The sequence below is a fragment of the Triticum dicoccoides genome, chromosome 5A, assembly GCF_002162155.2.
Source record: "Triticum dicoccoides isolate Atlit2015 ecotype Zavitan chromosome 5A, WEW_v2.0, whole genome shotgun sequence".
Taxonomy (NCBI): Eukaryota; Viridiplantae; Streptophyta; class Magnoliopsida; order Poales; family Poaceae; genus Triticum; species Triticum dicoccoides.
The window spans coordinates 461,234,666-461,254,631 of NC_041388.1; positions in this window are offsets into that span (position 1 = coordinate 461,234,666).

The window sequence follows — 19,966 nt, forward strand, 5'->3', positions numbered from 1 at the left end:
AAGAACAGACTCGATCTAAACTACGAAAAATTGTAAAATCTCACCGAGCAACCTGGAAATCTGATACCACTTGATAGAGGCGAGGGTCCCGATCTTTCGATGAGATGATGGATATCGCTTTGGTGGAAGTCGACTTTGACGATCCGACTACGAACGTGCGAGGACGTCGCGCCTTAGCAATCGCTAAACCAACTCCGAGAGGTAATTGACCACGCCGGAGCACGATCAACCTGACCACGAGGGTCTGTTTCCTGCGAGCAAACGAAGAACAAGCAAGAAACTAAGATTGCAATCTGGATATTGCGAATATAAGATGAAAGCTTTATTGATCAAGGTGGGGTTCTGTGACGCCTTTGTCTGGTCGTTGAACACAAACGAAGTACGCGAAGTTGCAGCTATGGCGAACTTTTAATCTAAACAAAACCCAAAGTCTAAACGATGCCCTAAGGGCTGTATATATGGAGGAAGAGGGGGAGAATTTCGTGGCCCTTGGTGGAGGGGTCCGAAATCAACCCTATCTCTTGTTTCCCCACACATACGGACTCTAAAAATAGCCTATACTTATGTATTTCGAAATTACATGGGCCTGGCCAAATAATAAGGTGACGCAGCACCTAAAATAGCCTCGGGACGAAATTTATGAAGTGGCGTCTTGTATATTTCGTCCAAGGCTTCATGCACCCATTATGGTGGCTTCAAAGTCCTGAAATCATCACTTGTAACTCCGTTCTTGTTTCCCTTGCGCATGCCATCATCTCCATGCTTGTTCTTGCTCCAATGTTCATCCTTCTCCAAGCTAGGCCCTTCATTTGTAAGCAAAACAAATGTATCCAATTTAGGCAGCATCATATTCTCATGAACATTAGAATCATTACCAAGAAATGAAAGTACCTGGTAATTTAGTTGGCGTGCACGAGCTCTAGTAATTGGTCCAGTATGTATAGCAGCAGGGGCTGTGGGTGTAAAATTGTATTGATGTCCTCATCACGAGCTCTAGTAATTGGTCCAGTATGTATAGCAGCAGGGCCTGTGGGTGTAACAATGGTATTGATGTCCTCATCATCCACATACATCTACGTCGTGTGTTTGACTCTCCCTGGTAATCGCTCTATCCAAGCTTTGAGAGTTTTTGACTACAACGGTTGCCGATCACCGCCTGCTGCTGGGTAAGAACTGGTAAGAATTTGAGATTTGCTTGACGGATTTGTGATACACCAGCACCACTTCTTAGTAGTCTGTAGGATCATATTCTTGTGTGTTTCTATTGCTGCTAACCATGCCAGGATCACAAGCCGACGAGATTGACTGGGAGAACTTATCGAACAAGGAGCTTCATGATAAGTTTCAGCAAATGATGACTGAACAGGTGCAAGATGTGCTGAATAATTTTGAAGAGGCCATGGAGAAGATTACTGGCCTTGAGAAGACGTTCGAAACAAAGCTCGATAACAGATTTAATGAACTACTTGCGCGTCTTCCACCACCGGCTGCACCTGTCGCACCTCTGCAACAACAACAACTACGCCCCCTTCCGAATCAGTATGGACGAGCACAGCGTGTTCCTATTGAGCCAGGACAAAATTCTGGTGCCGCTGCTACTGCTGTTGGTGCTTCTTTGGCTCCTGCTACTGCTACTGCTGGTACCCAGGAGGATGATGATTATGTGGGAGATTATGAGGATGAGGTTGATCAAAATCCGAACTACGTGCAGCCACCAGCACCACACCACCAGGTCGACCTCAGGTATATATTCGTAATGGTAGGCCTGCACCACCACCTCAGGTACGAGATGATGTCCATATTCCTAAACTGAAATTGAATATTCCATCATTTGAGGGTAGATATGTTCCTGATATATATCTTACTTGGGAGTTAGAAACTGAACAACGATTTACATGTTTACAATATCCTGAGGAGAGACGAGTTGCTGCTGCTGTTTGTGCTTTCACTAGTTTTGCATGTGTATGGTGGTCTGAACATTGTAGATTATATCCTATTCCAACTACTTGGGCTGCTTTGAAAACTGCTATGCGTACGCCTTGGGTTCCACCATATTATCAACGTGAATTGCTTCAAAAATTGCAGCGTTTAAGACAAGGGAAAAATTCTGTAGAAGAATATTATCAGGAATTACAAACTGGCATGATTAGATGTGGTATTGTTGAGGAGAATGAAGCTATGCTTGCACGTTTTCTGGGTGGATTAAATAGAGAGATTCGGACCATTCTAGACTATAAGGAGTATACTAATATCACTCGTTTATTCCATCTTGCTTGTAAAGCTGAACGTGAAGTGCAGGATCGACAAGCATTGGGGCGAACTAACTTTTCTGCAGGCCGACCTTCATCATGGACACCGCGTGCATCTTCTACTTCAACTGCACCAGCACCTCAATTAGGTGCCTCCTCCAGTCGTGATACAAGAAAACAGGCACAACCACCATTATCTGCCAAGAGCGCACCTGCTGGGTGATGAGGACATGACTACCTTGGATATGACCAAAAATATTGCATATATGCATATTTGTCAGGTGATTTCTAGTGCAAACTATTCAATAATCTATTTATGTTATCCAGAACAAAAATACTTCACACACTTTTGTGTTTTGTCTAATTGCAGGTGTATGGGACATTTGTACAATCCACATATGAAGATAAGGAAGAAAGACATGTTTATTTGCTGTCCAAAAAGTTCTCTCACGTCACTTTTGGCCCAAGAGAAGATAGAGTCCAAGTCTCTCACGTTCTGGATTCAGATTCGGACTGCACAGACATACCTGACTCAAAACGCACACAAGTTTTTCATACGGACTCCAAATTGGGTGATTCTTTTTTTGTTGGAAACTAGATTTCGTGCACTTTCCAACCGAATTGGAATCACCTTCAAATTCGTCCGGAGCGTTGAGTTGTGGACGAAACAATCTGATGCTGCAGCAGAATCCGAGTCAAACTACAAGTCCAAAGGTGTTACATCACCTCCACTTGGGCCCATTGGCCTTGTACGACCTAGATTTAGTTTTAGGCTGCCTTGGGACGTCCTCCCACCTCCTTGGCCGCCACCCCTTGCTCCTATATAAGTAGATCCATCTAGTAGCTTTTCCTTGGGATTTGTTTAGTTAAAAGTTAGCCATTGCAACTTCGTGTACTTCGTTTGTGTCCAACGACCAGACCAAGACCGCTTCCGGATCCCCACCATTATCAATACTTCATATATATTCGCAATATTCAGATTGCTTTATCATATTCTTGCTCGTTCTTTGATTGCTTGCAGGAATAGACCTTCGTGGTCAGGTTGATCGTGCTCTAGCATGGTCAATAACCTCTCGGAGTTGGTTTAGCGATTGCTAAGGCGCAACGTCGTGCACGTTTGTAGTCGGATCGTCAAAGTCGTCTCCACCAAATCGATAGTTATCATCTCATCGAAAGATCGGGACACCCTCGCCTCTATCATTCAAGCTCAAAAGTCTTATTAAAATCAGGAAGTTGGAGTAAAGGAGCATGTGTCAACTTATCTTTCAATACCGTGAAGGCTTCTTCCTGTGCGGTACCCCAAACAAAAGGCACATCCTTCTTTGTAAGCTCGTTGAGAGGTGCAGCAATGGTGCTGAAATCTCTCACAAAACGCCTATAGAATCCAGCGAGGCCAAGAAAACTCCTCACTTGTGTGACCGTTTTGGGCTGCGGCCAACTCTCAATAGCTTCAATCTTGGCTTTGTCAACTTCAATTCCCTGTGGAGTAACAACATAGCCAAGAAAAGATACTCGGTCGGTGCAAAAGGTGCACTTCCCAAGGTTACCAAACAAACGTGCATCACGTAGAGCAATAAAAACAGCACGTAAATGTTCCAAATTGATAGAGGCGGAGGTGTCCCGTCTTTCGATGAGATGATGGATTTCGCTTTGGTGGAAGTCGACTTTGACGATCCGACTACGAACGTGCTAGGACGTCGCGCCTTAGCAATCGCTAAACCAACTCCGAGAGGTTATTGACCACGCCGGAGCACGATCAACCTGACCACGAGGGTCTGTTTCCTGCGAGCAAACGAAGAACAAGCAAGAAACTGAGATTGCAATCTGGATATTGCGAATATAAGATGAAAGCTTTATTGATCAAGGTGGGGTTCTGTGACGTCTTTGTCTGGTCGTTGAACACAAACGAAGTACGTGAAGTTGCAGCTATGGCGAACTTTTAATCTAAACAAAACCCAAAGTCTAAACGATGCCCTAAGGGCTGTATATATGGAGGAAGAGGGGGGAATTTCGTGGCCCTTGGGGGAGGGGTCCGAAATCAACCCTATCTCTTGTTTCCCCACACATACGGACTCTAAAAATAGCCTATACTTATGTATTTCGAAATTACATGGGCCTGGCCCAATAATAAGGTGACGCAGCACCTAAAATAGCCTCGGGACGAAATTTATGAAGTGGCATCTTGTATATTTCGTCCAAGGCTTCATGCACCCATTATGGTGGCTTCAAAGTCCTGAAATCATCACTTGTAACTCCGTTCTTGTTCCCCTTGCGCATGCCATCATCTCCATGCTTGTTCTTGCTCCAATGTTCATCCTTCTCCAAGCTAGGCCCTTCATTTGTAAGCAAAACAAATGTATCCAATTTAGGCAGCATCATATTCTCATAAACATTAGAATCATTACCAAGAAACGAAAGTACCTGGTAATTTAGTTGGCGTGCACGAGCTCTAGTAATTGGTCCAGTATGTATAGCAGCAGGGGCTGTGGGTGTAACAATTGTATTGATGTCCTCATCAGTGCACCTCTCGTGACGGTTGTGGTATTTGCAAAGGTGGTGGCACGTCTCCCGCGATCGACAAAGCCCATGAATTGACTCTGGATCCTGTCATGATTAGTAGAACAAGAAACAAAACCCAAAAATAATGTTCCTATAACTACTAGGATGTGGTGGTAAAACGCTCACAGTAAAGCAAATATCAATGTCTTACAAGTTCTTACCATGCAGCAGGCGGTGATCGGCAACCAGCGGTGTCAAGTAACTCCGAATATTGAGTAAAGCGATTGCCAGGGGAGCGTACGTATACACGGTGTAGAAATATGTGGAGCTGGGTTGGCTATATATGGTAGCAAAAGATTAGCAATAATCAATTCAAAGATGCAATGTTGAATAAACGCTCAACGACGATACTGTGCTGGTCCTAGGCTAGACCGGACTAGAGACGCGAGCCTAGAACACTAATGAGGTCACGGCGTAGCACAACTAGCATCAATGAAGGATACTAAGTAGCTCTTGACAGCAAGATATAAGTGAAGATCACAACGGAAGTGAAGATAATGATGAAAAACAACTGCCAAGGAGGATATACAACAACTCTCTCTCCAACTTTCCTCTTGAAAAGTTTGAGACAATTTTCTGATAAATTCTTTCAAAGAATGCTACTAACTCAAGCTTTCCAATGGAGAAAGAATCACTCAATTCTGAGTTGATATGAGGAGTCAAAGAATTCTAAAACTGGCCTAAAAAATTGGAACAAGCTGTGTTCACGAACTTCGGAGGGCAAAAAGACCTATTTAGAAGCCGATTTTGAGGTGTCAAATATTGAACTAGCTTCTGCAACTATTTAGATGCGGCTCGTCGCTATCTTCAATTTGAGTACTCACGGAGCCAAAACGGACTTCGTATGAGGAAGATACACCTGTTTTACTGAACAGTGCGCAAAACAGATTCCAATCCGAATTCAGGTACGAGATTGATTCTAGATAGATCCAATTTTTTTTCTTCTCTCTTTTTTTTTCTCACACTTTTTTTTTCTTTTTCTTCTCCCTCTTACTTTTTTTTCTTTATATTCTTTTTCTCCCTCTTTCCAAGACAAACTAGATAAGATGCAGATTCGATCAGGCGAAGATGTGAGTGACCTCAACTATGATTATGACAATAAACAGTGCGTAGCACGTGGTGGAAATTGGTGGATGGGATGGTGGACAGCGGATGGGATAATGATGCAGCGACTGCGTGACTAATGTGAACAGAACTCGAAACTCTAAAGGAACTAGACACTAAGACCAGCAACTCGACACGGCGATGCAACCGATAATTCAATAATGCAAACAATGAAAAGAAAATTGCAAAGGCTCAGTCTGGCTAGGACAAAGGATGAATAGATCTAACTTTTGTTTTGTGGCTTTTTCTTGGACAATAGGTAAGAAAATAAATCTAATATAGGAAAAACTGGAAATTCTCACCGAGCAACCTGAAAACTGATACCACTTGATAGAGGCGAGGGTCCCGATCTTTCGATGAGATGATAACTATCGATTTGGTGGAGACGACTTTGACGATCCGACTACAAACATGCACGACGTTGCGCCTTAGCAATCGCTAAACCAATCTCCTGAGGTTACTGACGATGCCGGAAGCACGGTCAGCCTGACCACGAAGGTCTATTCCTGCAAGCAATCGAAGAACGAGCAAGAATATGATAAAGCAATCTGAATATTGCAAATATATATGAGGTATTGATAATGGTGGGGATCCGTAAGCGGTCTTGGTCTGGTCGTTGGACACAAACGAAGTACACGAAGTTGCAGTGGCTAACTTTTAACTAAACAAATCCCAAGGAAAAGCTACTAGATGGATCTACTTATATAGGAGCAAGGGGTGGCGGCCAAGGAGGTGGGAGGACGTCCCAAGGCAGCCTAAAACTAAATCTAGGTCGTACAAGGCCAATGGGACCAAGTGGAGGTGATGTAACACCTTTGGACTTGTAGTTTGACTCGGATTCTGCTGCAGCATCAGATTGTTTCGTCCACAACTCAACGCTCCGAACGAATTTGAAGGTTATTCCAATTGGGTTGGAAAGTGCACGAAATCTAGTTTCCAACAAAAAAAGAATCACCCAATTCGGAGTCCGTATGAAAAACTTGTGTGCGTTTTGAGTCAGGTATGTCTGTGCAGTCCGAATCTGAATCCAGAACGTGAGAGACTTGGACTCTATCTTCTCTTGGGCCAAAAGTGACGTGAGAGAACTTTTTGGACAGCAAATAAACATCTCTTTCTTCCTTATCTTCATATGTGGATTGTACAAATGTCCCATACACCTGCAATTAGACAAAACACAAAAGTGTGTGAAGTATTTTTGTTCTGGATAACATAAATAGATTATTGAATAGTTTGCACTAGAAATCACCTGACAAATATGCATATATGCAATATTTTTGGTCATATCCAAGGTAGTCATGTTCTCATCACCACCTATTTTAGAGGACTACGTTGATAATTTGACTTTGCCATGTGATCAAACAACTAAAATACCAACAATTTTGAGTGCACCCATTGAATTAACTATTGATGCAAAAGAACCAATGTTTAATCATTTTGATATGACCTCTAATCTTGGTGATGATTCTGTGTTGAATGACTTATTGCATGTTTGCTTATTTAAGCATGTTGTAGCATGTAAATTTGATGCAAGTAAGGTTTATTCACCAATGTTGGGATGGTTTAATGATGAACATTGTCAATCTTTTGAAATGAATAAGAGCTTCACTTATATGTGCAAACTGAGTTGCAATATTTTCATGCCTTCTACTTCTTGTGCTAATTTTTTGGCTTTAGATTTTATGAACTATGCAAGTTACTCATCTATTCATGTGTCATATATGCAAAAATCAAGGGAAGTAAAAATGGATGACATATACATATACAACATGTACACCTTGTCTCTTTTGTTAGCCACATTTCAGATTAAGCAACGCCGAGGACGGCTTTATTTTCAAGAAGGGGAGGATGATGAGGACATGACTACCTTTTATATGACCAAAAATATTGCATATATGCATATTTGTCAGGTGATTTCTAGTGCAAACTATTCAATAATCTATTTATGTTATCCAGAACAAAAATACTTCACACACTTTTGTGTTTTGTCTAATTGCAGGTGTATGGGACATTTGTACAATCCACATATGAAGATAAGGAAGAAAGAGATGTTTATTTGCTGTCCAAAAAGTTCTCTCACGTCACTTTTGGCCCAAGAGAAGATAGAGTCCAAGTCTCTCACGTTCTGGATTCAGATTCGGACTGCACAGACATACCTGACTCAAAACGCACACAAGTTTTTCATACGGACTCCAAATTGGGTGATTCTTTTTTTGTTGGAAACTAGATTTCGTGCACTTTCCAACCGAATTGGAATCACATTCAAATTCGTCCGGAGCGTCGAGTTGTGGACGAAACAATCTGATGCTGCAGCAGAATCCGAGTCAAACTACAAGTCCAAAGGTGTTACATCACCTCCACTTGGGCCCATTGGCCTTGTACGACCTAGATTTAGTTTTAGGCTGCCTTGGGACGTCCTCCCACCTCCTTGGCCGCCACCCCTTGCTCCTATATAAGTAGATCCATCTAGTAGCTTTTCCTTGGGATTTGTTTAGTTAAAAGTTAGCCATTGCAACTTCGTGTACTTCGTTTGTGTCCAACGACCAGACCAAGACCGCTTACGGATCCCCACCATTATCAATACCTCATATATATTTGCAATATTCAGATTGCTTTATCATATTCTTGCTCGTTCTTCGATTGCTTGCAGGAATAGACTTTCGTGGTCAGGCTGACCGTGCTTCCGGCATCGTCAGTAACCTCAGGAGATTGGTTTAGCGATTGCTAAGGCGCAACGTCGTGCATGTTTGTAGTCGGATCGTCAAAGTCGTCTCCACCAAATCGATAGTTATCATCTCATCGAAAGATCGGGACCCTCGCCTCTATCACTGGGCCTGCACGGAGTTCTTCTTCTTCCATGGCATCAACAGGGCACACAAGTGATATTATTTGTCGTCGTTGTAAGGGAGGAGGTCATTATGCGAGAGAATGCAAATCTCCGCATGTGATGATTGCTACCACGGATGGTGGATATGAGTCCGCTAGTGACTATGATGAGGAGACTTTGGCTGTTATTACACGTGAAGAACATGGTGGAGATGATTCTGACCATGAGACGCAATACATGGCTCCTGAAGACGCTGACAGGTATGAATGTTTAGTTTCTCAATGTGTTTTGAGTGTGCAGGTCACACAAGCTGAGCAAAATCAGAGGCACAATTTGTTCCATACCAAGGGAGTTGTGAAGGAACGTTCTGTGTGCATCATCATAGACGGAGGTAGCTGCAACAACTTGCCTAGCATGGAGATGGTGGAGAAGCTTTCTCTCACCACAAGACCACATCCACATCTGATGAGGACATGACTACCTTGGATATGACCAAAAATATTGCATATATGCATATTTGTCAGGTGATTTCTAGTGCAAACTATTCAATAATCTATTTATGTTATCCAGAACAAAAATACTTCACACACTTTTGTGTTTTGTCTAATTGCAGGTGTATGGGACATTTGTACAATCCACATATGAAGATAAGGAAGAAAGAGATGTTTATTTGCTGTCCAAAAAGTTCTCTCACGTCACTTTTGGCCCAAGAGATGATAGAGTCCAAGTCTCTCACGTTCTGGATTCAGATTCGGACTGCACAGACACACCTGACTCAAAACGCACACAAGTTTTTCATACAGACTCCGAATTGGGTGATTCTTTTTTTATTGGAAACTAGATTTCGTGCGCTTTCCAACCCAATTGGAATCACCTTCAAATTCGTCCGGAGCGTTGAGTTGTGGACGAAACAATCTGATGCTGCAGCAGAATCCGAGTCAAACTACAAGTCCAAAGGTGTTACATCACCTCCACTTGGGCCCATTGGCCTTGTACGACCTAGATTTAGTTTTAGGCTGCCTTGGGACATCCTCCCACCTCCTTGGCCGCCACCCCTTGCTCCTATATAAGTAGATCCATCTAGTAGCTTTTCCTTGGGATTTGTTTAGTTAAAAGTTAGCCATTGCAACTTCGTGTACTTCGTTTCTGTCCAACGACCAGACCAAGACCGCTTCCGGATCCCCACCATTATCAATACTACATATATATTTGCAATATTCAGATTGCTTTATCATATTCTTGCTCGTTCTTCGATTGCTTGCAGGAATAGACCTTCGTGGTCAGGCTGACCGTGCTTCCAGCATCGTCAGTAACCTCAGGAGATTGGTTTAGCGATTGCTAAGGCGCAACGTCGTGCACGTTTGTAGTCGGATTGTCAAAGTCGTCTCCACCAAATCGATAGTTATCATCTCATCGAAAGATCGGGACCCTCGCCTCTATCAAGTGGTATCAGAGCTGGTCTTAGTGTCTAGTTCCTTTAGAGTTTCGAGTTCTGTTCACATTAGTCACGCCGCCGCTGCATCATTATCCCTTCCGCCGTCCACCATCCCATCTATTAATTTCCGCCATGTGCTACGCACTGTTCATTGTCATAATCATAGTTGAGGTCATTCACATCTTCGCCTGATCCAATCTGCATCTTATCTAGTTTGTCTTGGAAAGAGGGAGAAAAAAAAGAGAGAGAAAAAAAAGAGAAAAAGGGAAAAAAAAGAAAAAGAGAGAGAAGAAAAAAAAAGTGTGAGAAAAAAAAGAGAGAAGAAAAAAAAATTGGATCTATCTAGAATCAATCTCGTACCTGAATTCGGATTGGAATCTGTTTTGCGCACTGTTCAGTAAAACAGGTGTATCTTCCTCATACGAAGTCCGTTTTGGCTCCGTGAGTACTCAAATTGAAGATAGCGACGAGCCGCATCTAAATAGTTGCAGAAGCTTGTTCAATATTTGACACCTCAAAATCGGCTTCTAAATAGGTCTTTTTGCCCTCCGAAGTTCGTAAACACATCTTGTTCCAATTTTTCAGGCCAGTTTTAGAATTCTTTGACTCCTCATATCAACTCGGAATTGAGTGATTCTTTTTGCATTGGAAAGCTTGAGTTAGTAGCATTCTTTGAAAGAATTTGTCAGAAAATTGTCTCAAACTTTTCAAGAGGAAAGTTGGAGAGAGAGTTGTTGTATATCCTGCTTGGCAGTTGTTTTTCATCATTATCTTCACTGCCGTTGTGATCTTCACTTATATCTTGCTGTCAAGAGCTACTTAGTGTCCTTCATTGATGCTAGTTGTGCTACGCCGTGACCTCATTAGTGTTCTAGGCTCGCGTCTCTAGTCCGTTCTAGCCTAGGACCAGCACAGTACCGTCGTTGAGCGTTTATTCAACATTGCATCTTTGAATTGATTATTGCTAATCTTTTGCTACCATATATAGCCAACCCAGCTCCACATATTTCTACACCGTGTATACGTACGCTCCCCTGGCAATCGCTTTACTCAATATTCGGAGTTACTTGACACCGCTGGTTGCCGATCACCGCCTGCTGCATGGTAAGAACTTGTAAGACATTGATATTTGCTTTATTGTGAGTGTTTTACCACCACATCCTAGTAGTTATAGGAACATTATTTTTGGGTTTTGTTTCTTGTTCTACTAATCATGACAGGATCCAGAGTCAATTCATGGGCTTTGTCGATCGCGGGAGACGTGCCACCACCTTTGCAAATACCACAACCGTCACGAGAGGTGCACAAACATCCAAATGCACATGATCAGGTTAATGTATCTATACCACCATTTAATGGCCGTTTCAAACCTGCTTTATATATTGAATGGGAGTTCGACATAAAAAATATATTTGCTTCCCGTAATTTTAATGAACATAAAAAGTTTAAGGTTGCGGTTGGTTCTTTCACTGGTTATGCTTTGGTTTGGTGGAGTGAATATTGTCGGTTACACCCTGATTATATACCTACTACTTGGGATGATTTGAAACTTGCCATGCGACATACTTTCGTCCCTGCTCATTATACTCGTGACATGATTAAGAAGTTGCAACACTTAAAACAAGGTAGTGAAACTGTAACAAAATATTATGATGATTTACAAACTACCTTGTTGCATTCCTCTTTAGAAGAAAGTGAAGATGATTTTATGGATAGATTTTGGGGAGGATTAAACCGTGATATTCAAGAGATACTAATTCATGAAGAGTGTTATCCTATGGACCATTTGTTTCATCTTGCTTGCAAAGCTGAACAGGAAATAAAACGACGTGTTGGCCACGAGGAGAACAAGCGCACGGTGCACATTCCAAGAGTTGATATGATTGTTCCTTCAACTACTAGGCATACTATGACAACCACATCCGTTGTTGTCAGGACTACATCACCTCCACCATGTGACACATCGCCCCCGAGAGTGGCTACATCATCTGAGTTGATCATAAGAGGTAAAGACAAAGGTACTGATCTTCCATCTCAACATGAGAATGATGAATGCCTTGTCAATTTGAATGCACCATCTGATGAGCTACCCACTACTTTGATCACACCACCTATTTTAGAGGACTACGTTGATAATTTGACTTTGCCATGTGATCAAACAACTGAAATACCAACAATTTTGAGTGCACCCATTGAATTAACTATTGATGCAAAAGAACCAATGTTTAATCATTTTGATATGACCTCTAATCTTGGTGATGATTCTGTGTTGAATGACTTATTGCATGTTTGCTTATTTAAGCATGTTGTAGCATGTAAATTTGATGCAAGTAAGGTTTATTCACCAATGTTGGGATGGTTTAATGATGAACATTGTCAATCTTTTGAAATGAATAAGAGCTTCACTTATATGTGCAAACTGAGTTGCAATATTTTCATGCCTTCTACTTCTTGTGCTAATTTTTTGGCTTTAGATTTTATGAACTATGCAAGTTACTCATCTATTCATGTGTCATATATGCAAAAATCAAGGGAAGTAAAAATGGATGACATATACATATACAACATGTACACCTTGTCTCTTTTGTTAGCCACATTTCAGATTAAGCAACGCCGAGGACGGCTTTATTTTCAAGAAGGGGAGGATGATGAGGACATGACTACCTTTTATATGACCAAAAATATTGCATATATGCATATTTGTCAGGTGATTTCTAGTGCAAACTATTCAATAATCTATTTATGTTATCCAGAACAAAAATACTTCACACACTTTTGTGTTTTGTCTAATTGCAGGTGTATGGGACATTTGTACAATCCACATATGAAGATAAGGAAGAAAGAGATGTTTATTTGCTGTCCAAAAAGTTCTCTCACGTCACTTTTGGCCCAAGAGAAGATAGAGTCCAAGTCTCTCACGTTCTGGATTCAGATTCGGACTGCACAGACATACCTGACTCAAAACGCACACAAGTTTTTCATACGGACTCCAAATTGGGTGATTCTTTTTTTGTTGGAAACTAGATTTCGTGCACTTTCCAACCGAATTGGAATCACCTTCAAATTCGTCCGGAGCGTTGAGTTGTGGACGAAACAATCTGATGCTGCAGCAGAATCCGAGTCAAACTACAAGTCCAAAGGTGTTACATCACCTCCACTTGGGCCCATTGGCCTTGTACGACCTAGATTTAGTTTTAGGCTGCCTTGGGACGTCCTCCCACCTCCTTGGCCGCCACCCCTTGCTCCTATATAAGTAGATCCATCTAGTAGCTTTTCCTTGGGATTTGTTTAGTTAAAAGTTAGCCATTGCAACTTCGTGTACTTCGTTTGTGTCCAACGACCAGACCAAGACCGCTTACGGATCCCCACCATTATCAATACCTCATATATATTTGCAATATTCAGATTGCTTTACATATTCTTGCTCGTTCTTCGATTGCTTGCAGGAATAGACCTTCGTGGTCAGGCTGACCGTGCTTCCGGCATCGTCAGTAACCTCAGGAGATTGGTTCTGTTTCTTGTTCTACTAATCATGACAGGATCCAGAGTCAATTCATGGGCTTTGTCGATCGCGGGAGACGTGCCACCACCTTTGCAAATACCACAACCGTCACGAGAGGTGCACAAATATCCAAATGCACATGATCAGGTTAATGTATCTATACCACCATTTAATGGCCGTTTTAAACCTGCTTTATATATTGAATGGGAGTTCGACATAAAAAATATATTTGCTTCCCATAATTTCAATGAACATAAAAAGGTTAAGGTTGCGGTTGGTTCTTTCACTGGTTATGCTTTGGTTTGGTGGAGTGAATATTGTCGGTTACACCCTGATTATATACCTACTACTTGGGATGATTTGAAACTTGCCATGCGACATACTTTCGTCCCTGCTTATTATACTCGTGACATGATTAAGAAGTTGCAACACTTAAAACAAGGTAGTGAAACTGTAACAAAATATTATGATGATTTACAAACTACCTTGTTGCATTCCTCTCTAGAAGAAAGTGAAGATGATTTTATGGATAGATTTTGGGGAGGATTAAACTGTGATATTCAAGAGATACTAATTCATGAAGAGTGTTATCCTATGGACCATTTGTTTCATCTTGCTTGCAAAGCTGAACAGGAAATAAAACGACGTGTTGGCCACGAGGAGAACAAGCGCACGGTGCACATTCCAAGAGTTGATATGATTGTTCCTTCAACTACTAGGCATACTATGACAACCACATCCGTTGTTGTCAGGACTACATCACCTCCACCATGTGACACATCGCCCCCGAGAGTGGCTACATCATCTGAGTTGATCATAAGAGGTAATGACAAAGGTACTGATCTTCCATCTCTACATGAGAATGATGAATGCCTTGTCAATTTGAATGCACCATCTGATGAGCTACCCACTACTTTGATCACACCACCTATTTTAGAGGACTACGTTGATAATTTGACTTTTCCATGTGATCAAACAACTGAAATACCAACAATTTTGAGTGCACCCATTGAATTAACTATTGATGCAAAAGAACCAATGTTTAATCATTTTGATATGACCTCTAATCTCGGTGATGATTCTGTGTTGAATGACTTATTGCATGTTTGCTTATTTAAGCATGTTGTAGCATGTAAATTTGATGCAAGTAAGGTTTATTCACCAATGTTGGGATGGTTTAATGATGAACATTGTCAATCTTTTGAAATGAATAAGAGCTTCACTTATATGTGCAAACTGAGTTGCAATATTTTCATGCCTTCTACTTCTTGTGCTAATTTTTTGGCTTTAGATTTTATGAACTATGCAAGTTACTCATCTATTCATGTGTCATATATGCAAAAATCAAGGGAAGTAAAAATGGATGACATATACATATACAACATGTACACCTTGTCTTTTTTGTTAGCCACATTTCAGATTAAGCAACACCGAGGACGGCTTTATTTTCAAGAAGGGGAGGATGATGAGGACATGACTACCTTGGATATGACCAAAAATATTGCATATATGCATATTTGTCAGGTGATTTCTAGTGCAAACTATTCAATAATCTATTTATGTTATCCAGAACAAAAATACTTCACATACTTTTGTGTTTTGTCTAATTGCAGGTGTATGGGACATTTGTACAATCCACATATGAAGATAAGGAAGAAAGAGATGTTTATTTGCTGTCCAAAAAGTTCTCTCACGTCACTTTTGGCCCAAGAGAAGATAGAGTCCAAGTCTCTCACGTTCTGGATTCAGATTCGGACTGCACAGACACACCTGACTCAAAACGCACACAAGTTTTTCATACGGACTCCGAATTGGGTGATTCTTTTTTTATTGTAACTAGATTTCGTGCACTTTCCAACCCAATTGGAATCACCTTCAAATTTGTCCGGAGCATTGAGTTGTGGACGAAACAATCTGATGCTGCAGCAGAATCCGAGTCAAACTACAAGTCCAAAGGTGTTACATCACCTCCACTTGGGCCCATTGGCCTTGTACGACCTAGATTTAGTTTTAGGCTGCCTTGGGACATCCTCCCACCTCCTTGGCCGCCACCCCTTGCTCCTATATAAGTAGATCCATCTAGTAGCTTTTCCTTGGGATTTGTTTAGTTAAAAGTTAGCCATTGCAACTTCGTGTACTTCGTTTGTGTCCAACGACCAGACCAAGACCGCTTCCGGATCCCCACCATTATCAATACTTCATATATATTTGCAATATTCAGATTGCTTTATCATATTATTGCTCGTTCTTTGATTGCTTGCAGGAATAGACCTTCGTGGTCAGGCTGACCGTGCTTCCAGCATCGTCAGTAACCTCAGGAGATTGGTTTAGCGATTGCTAAGGCGCAACGTCGTGCACGTTTGTAGTCGGATTGTCAAAGTCGTCTCCACCAAATCGATAGTTATCATCTCATCGAAAGATCGGGACCCTCGCCTCTATCAACAGCCTTACTACATCCAATGGTTCAACAACAGCGGCAAGGTTAAGGTAACACGTACTGTTCGTGTGCATTTTAGTATCTCTACATATGCTGATTATGTTGATTGTGATGTGGTACCTATGCAAGCATGTTCCTTATTACTTGGTAGACCATGGCAATTTGATAAAAATTCGGTACACCATGGTAGAAACAATCACTATACTCTTGTTCATAAGGATAAAAATATTACTTTGCTTCCTATGACTCCTGATTCCATTTTGAAAGATGATATTAATAGAGCTAATAAAGCAAAACAGGAGAAGAATAAGAGTGAAAATCAGATTGTGGCAAAAGAATTTGAGCAACAAATGAAGCCTAATAATAAACCATCTAGTGTTGTTTCTGAAATTAAATTGAAAAGTGCATGTTTATTTGCCACCAAATCTGATATTGATGAGCTAGATTTCAGCAAATCTGTTTGCTATGCTTTTGTGTGCAAAGAGGCATTATTTTCATTCGAGGACGTGCCTTCCTCTTTGCCTCCTGCTGTCACTAACATTTTGCAGGAGTTCGCTGACGTATTTCCACAAGACGTGCCACCGGGATTACCGCCTATTCGAGGGATTGAGCATCAGATTGACTTAATTCCCGGTGCTTCACTGCCAAACCGTGCACCATACCGTACCAATCCAGAGGAGACGAAGGAGATTATGCGTCAAGTACAAGAGCTTCTCGACAAAGGTTATATACGCGAATCCCTTAGTCCTTGTGCTGTTCCTATTATTCTAGTGCCGAAAAAGGATGGTACATCACGTATGTGTGTTGATTGTGGAGGCATTAATAATATTACTATTCGTTATCGTCATCCTATTCCTAGGCTAGATGATATGCTTGATGAATTGAGTGGCTCTACAATATTCTCCAAAGTTGATTTGCGTAGTGGCTACCATCAAATTCGTATGAAATTGGGAGATGAATGGAAAACAGCATTTAAAACTAAGTTTAGATTATATGAGTGGTTAGTCATGCCTTTTGGGTTAACTAATGCACCGAGTACTTTCATGAGATTAATGAATGAAGTTTTACGTGCTTTCATTGGACGATTTGTGGTAGTTTACTTTGATGACATATTGATTTATAGCAGATCTTTGGAAGAACATTTGGAACATTTACGTGCTGTTTTTATTGCTCTACGTGATGCACGTTTGTTTGGTAACCTTGGGAAGTGCACCTTTTGCACCGACCGAGTATCTTTTCTTGGCTATGTTGTTACTCCACAGGGAATTGAAGTTGATAAAGCCAAGATTGAAGCTATTGAGAGTTGGCCGCAGCCCAAAACGGTCACACAAGTGAGGAGTTTTCTTGGCCTCGCTGGATTCTATAGGCGTTTTGTGAGAGATTTCAGCACCATTGCTGCACCTCTCAATGAGCTTACAAAGAAAGATGTGCCTTTTCTTTGGGGTACCGCACAGGAAGAAGCCTTCACGGTATTGAAAGATAAGTTGACACATGCTCCTTTACTCCAACTTCCTGATTTTAATAAGACTTTTGAGCTTGAATGTGATGCTAGTGGAATTGGATTAGGAGGTGTGTTATTACAAGATGGCAAACCTGTTGCATAGTTTTCTGAAAAATTGAGTGGGCCTAGTCTGAATTATTCTACGTATGATAAAGAATTATATGCTCTTGTTCGGACTTTAGAAACATGGCAACATTATTTATGGCCCAAAGAATTTGTTATACATTCTGATCATGAATCTTTGAAACATATTAAAAGTCAAGCTAAACTGAATCGTAGACATGCTAAATGGGTTGAATTCATTGAGACTTTCCCTTATGTCATTAAACACAAGAAGGGAAAAGAAAATGTTATTGCTGATGCATTGTCTCGTCGCTATACTATGCTTTCACAACTTGACTTCAAAATATTTGGTTTGGAGACCATCAAAGATCAATATGTGCATGATGCTGATTTTAAAGATGTAATGCAGAATTGTAAAGAAGGAAGAATGTGGAACAAGTTTGTTGTTAATGATGGATTTGTGTTTCGTGCTAACAAGCTATGCATTCCAGCTAGCTCCGTTCGTCTTTTGTTGTTGCAGGAGGCGCATGCAGGAGGATTAATGGGACACTTTGGCGTGAAGAAGATGGAGGACGTACTTGCTACACATTTCTTTTGGCCAAAGATGAGACGGGATGTTGAGCGTTTTATTGCTCGCTGCACTACATGTCAAAAAGCTAAGTCACGACTCAATCCTCATGGTTTATATATGCCTTTGCCTGTACCTAGTGTTCCTTGGGAGGATATATCTATGGACTTTGTTTTAGGTTTACCTCGAACAAAGAAGGGGAGGGATAGCATATTTGTTGTCGTGGATAGATTCTCGAAAATGGCACACTTTATACCATGTCATAAAAGCGATGATGCTGTTAATGTTGCTGATTTGTTCTTTCGTGAAATTATTCGCTTGCATGGTGTGCCAAATACTATTGTTTCAGATCGTGATACTAAATTTCTTAGCCATTTTTGGAGATGTTTATGGGCTAAGTTGGGGACTAAACTGCTTTTTAGTACTACTTGTCACCCCCAAACTGATGGACAAACTGAAGTAGTCAATAGAACGTTGTCTACTATGCTTAGGGCTATTTTGAAGAATAATAAGAAAATGTGGGAGGAATGCTTGCCTCATATTGAATTTGCTTATAATCGTTCATTGCATTCTACTACTAAGATGTGCCCTTTTGAAGTTGTGTATGGTTTCCTACCTCGTGCACGTATTGATTTGTTGCCTCTTCCATCTTCGAAGAAGGTTAATTTTGATGCTAAACAACGTGCTGAATTGATTTTAAAAATGCATGAGTTAACTAAGGAAAACATTGAGCGCATGAATGCTAAATATAAACTTGCTGGAGATAAGGGTAGAAAACATGTTGTGTTTGCACCTGGAGATCTTGTTTGGTTACATTTGCGTAAGGATAGATTTCCTGATTTGCGCAAATCAAAGTTAATGCCACGTGCTGATGGTCCCTTTAAGGTGTTAGAGAAAATAAATGATAATGCATATAAACTTGAGCTGCCTGCAAATTTTGGAGTTAGTCCCACTTTTAACATTGCAGATTTGAAGCCTTATTTGGATGAGGAAGATGAACTTCCGTCGAGGACGACTTCATTTCAAGAAGGGGAGGATGATGAGGACATCAATACAATTGTTACACCCACAGCCCCTGCTGCTATACATACTGGACCAATTACTAGAGCTCGTGCACGCCAACTAAATTACCAGGTACTTTCATTTCTTGGTAATGATTCTAATGTTCATGAGATTATGATGCTGCCTAAATTGGATACATTTGTTTTGCTTACAAATGAAGGGCCTAGCTTGGAGAAGGATGAACATTGGAGCAAGAACAAGCATGGAGATGATGGCATGCGCAAGGGGAACAAGAACGGAGTTACAAGTGATGATTTCAGGACTTTGAAGCCACCATAATGGGTGCATGAAGCCTTGGACGAAATATACAAGATGCCACTTCATAAATTTCGTCCCGAGGCTATTTTAGGTGCTGCGTCACCTTATTATTGGGCCAGGCCCATGTAATTTCGAAATACATAAGTATAGGCTATTTTTAGAGTCCGTATGTGTGGGGAAACAAGAGATAGGGTTGATTTCGGACCCCTCCACCAAGGGCCACGAAATTCCCCCCTCTTCCTCCATATATACAGCCCTTAGGGCATCGTTTAGACTTTGGGTTTTGTTTGGATTAAAAGTTTGCCATAGCTGCAACTTCGCGTATTTCGTTTGTGTTCAACGACCAGACAAAGGCGGCACAGAACCCCACCTTGATCAATAAAGCTTTCATCTTATATTCGCAA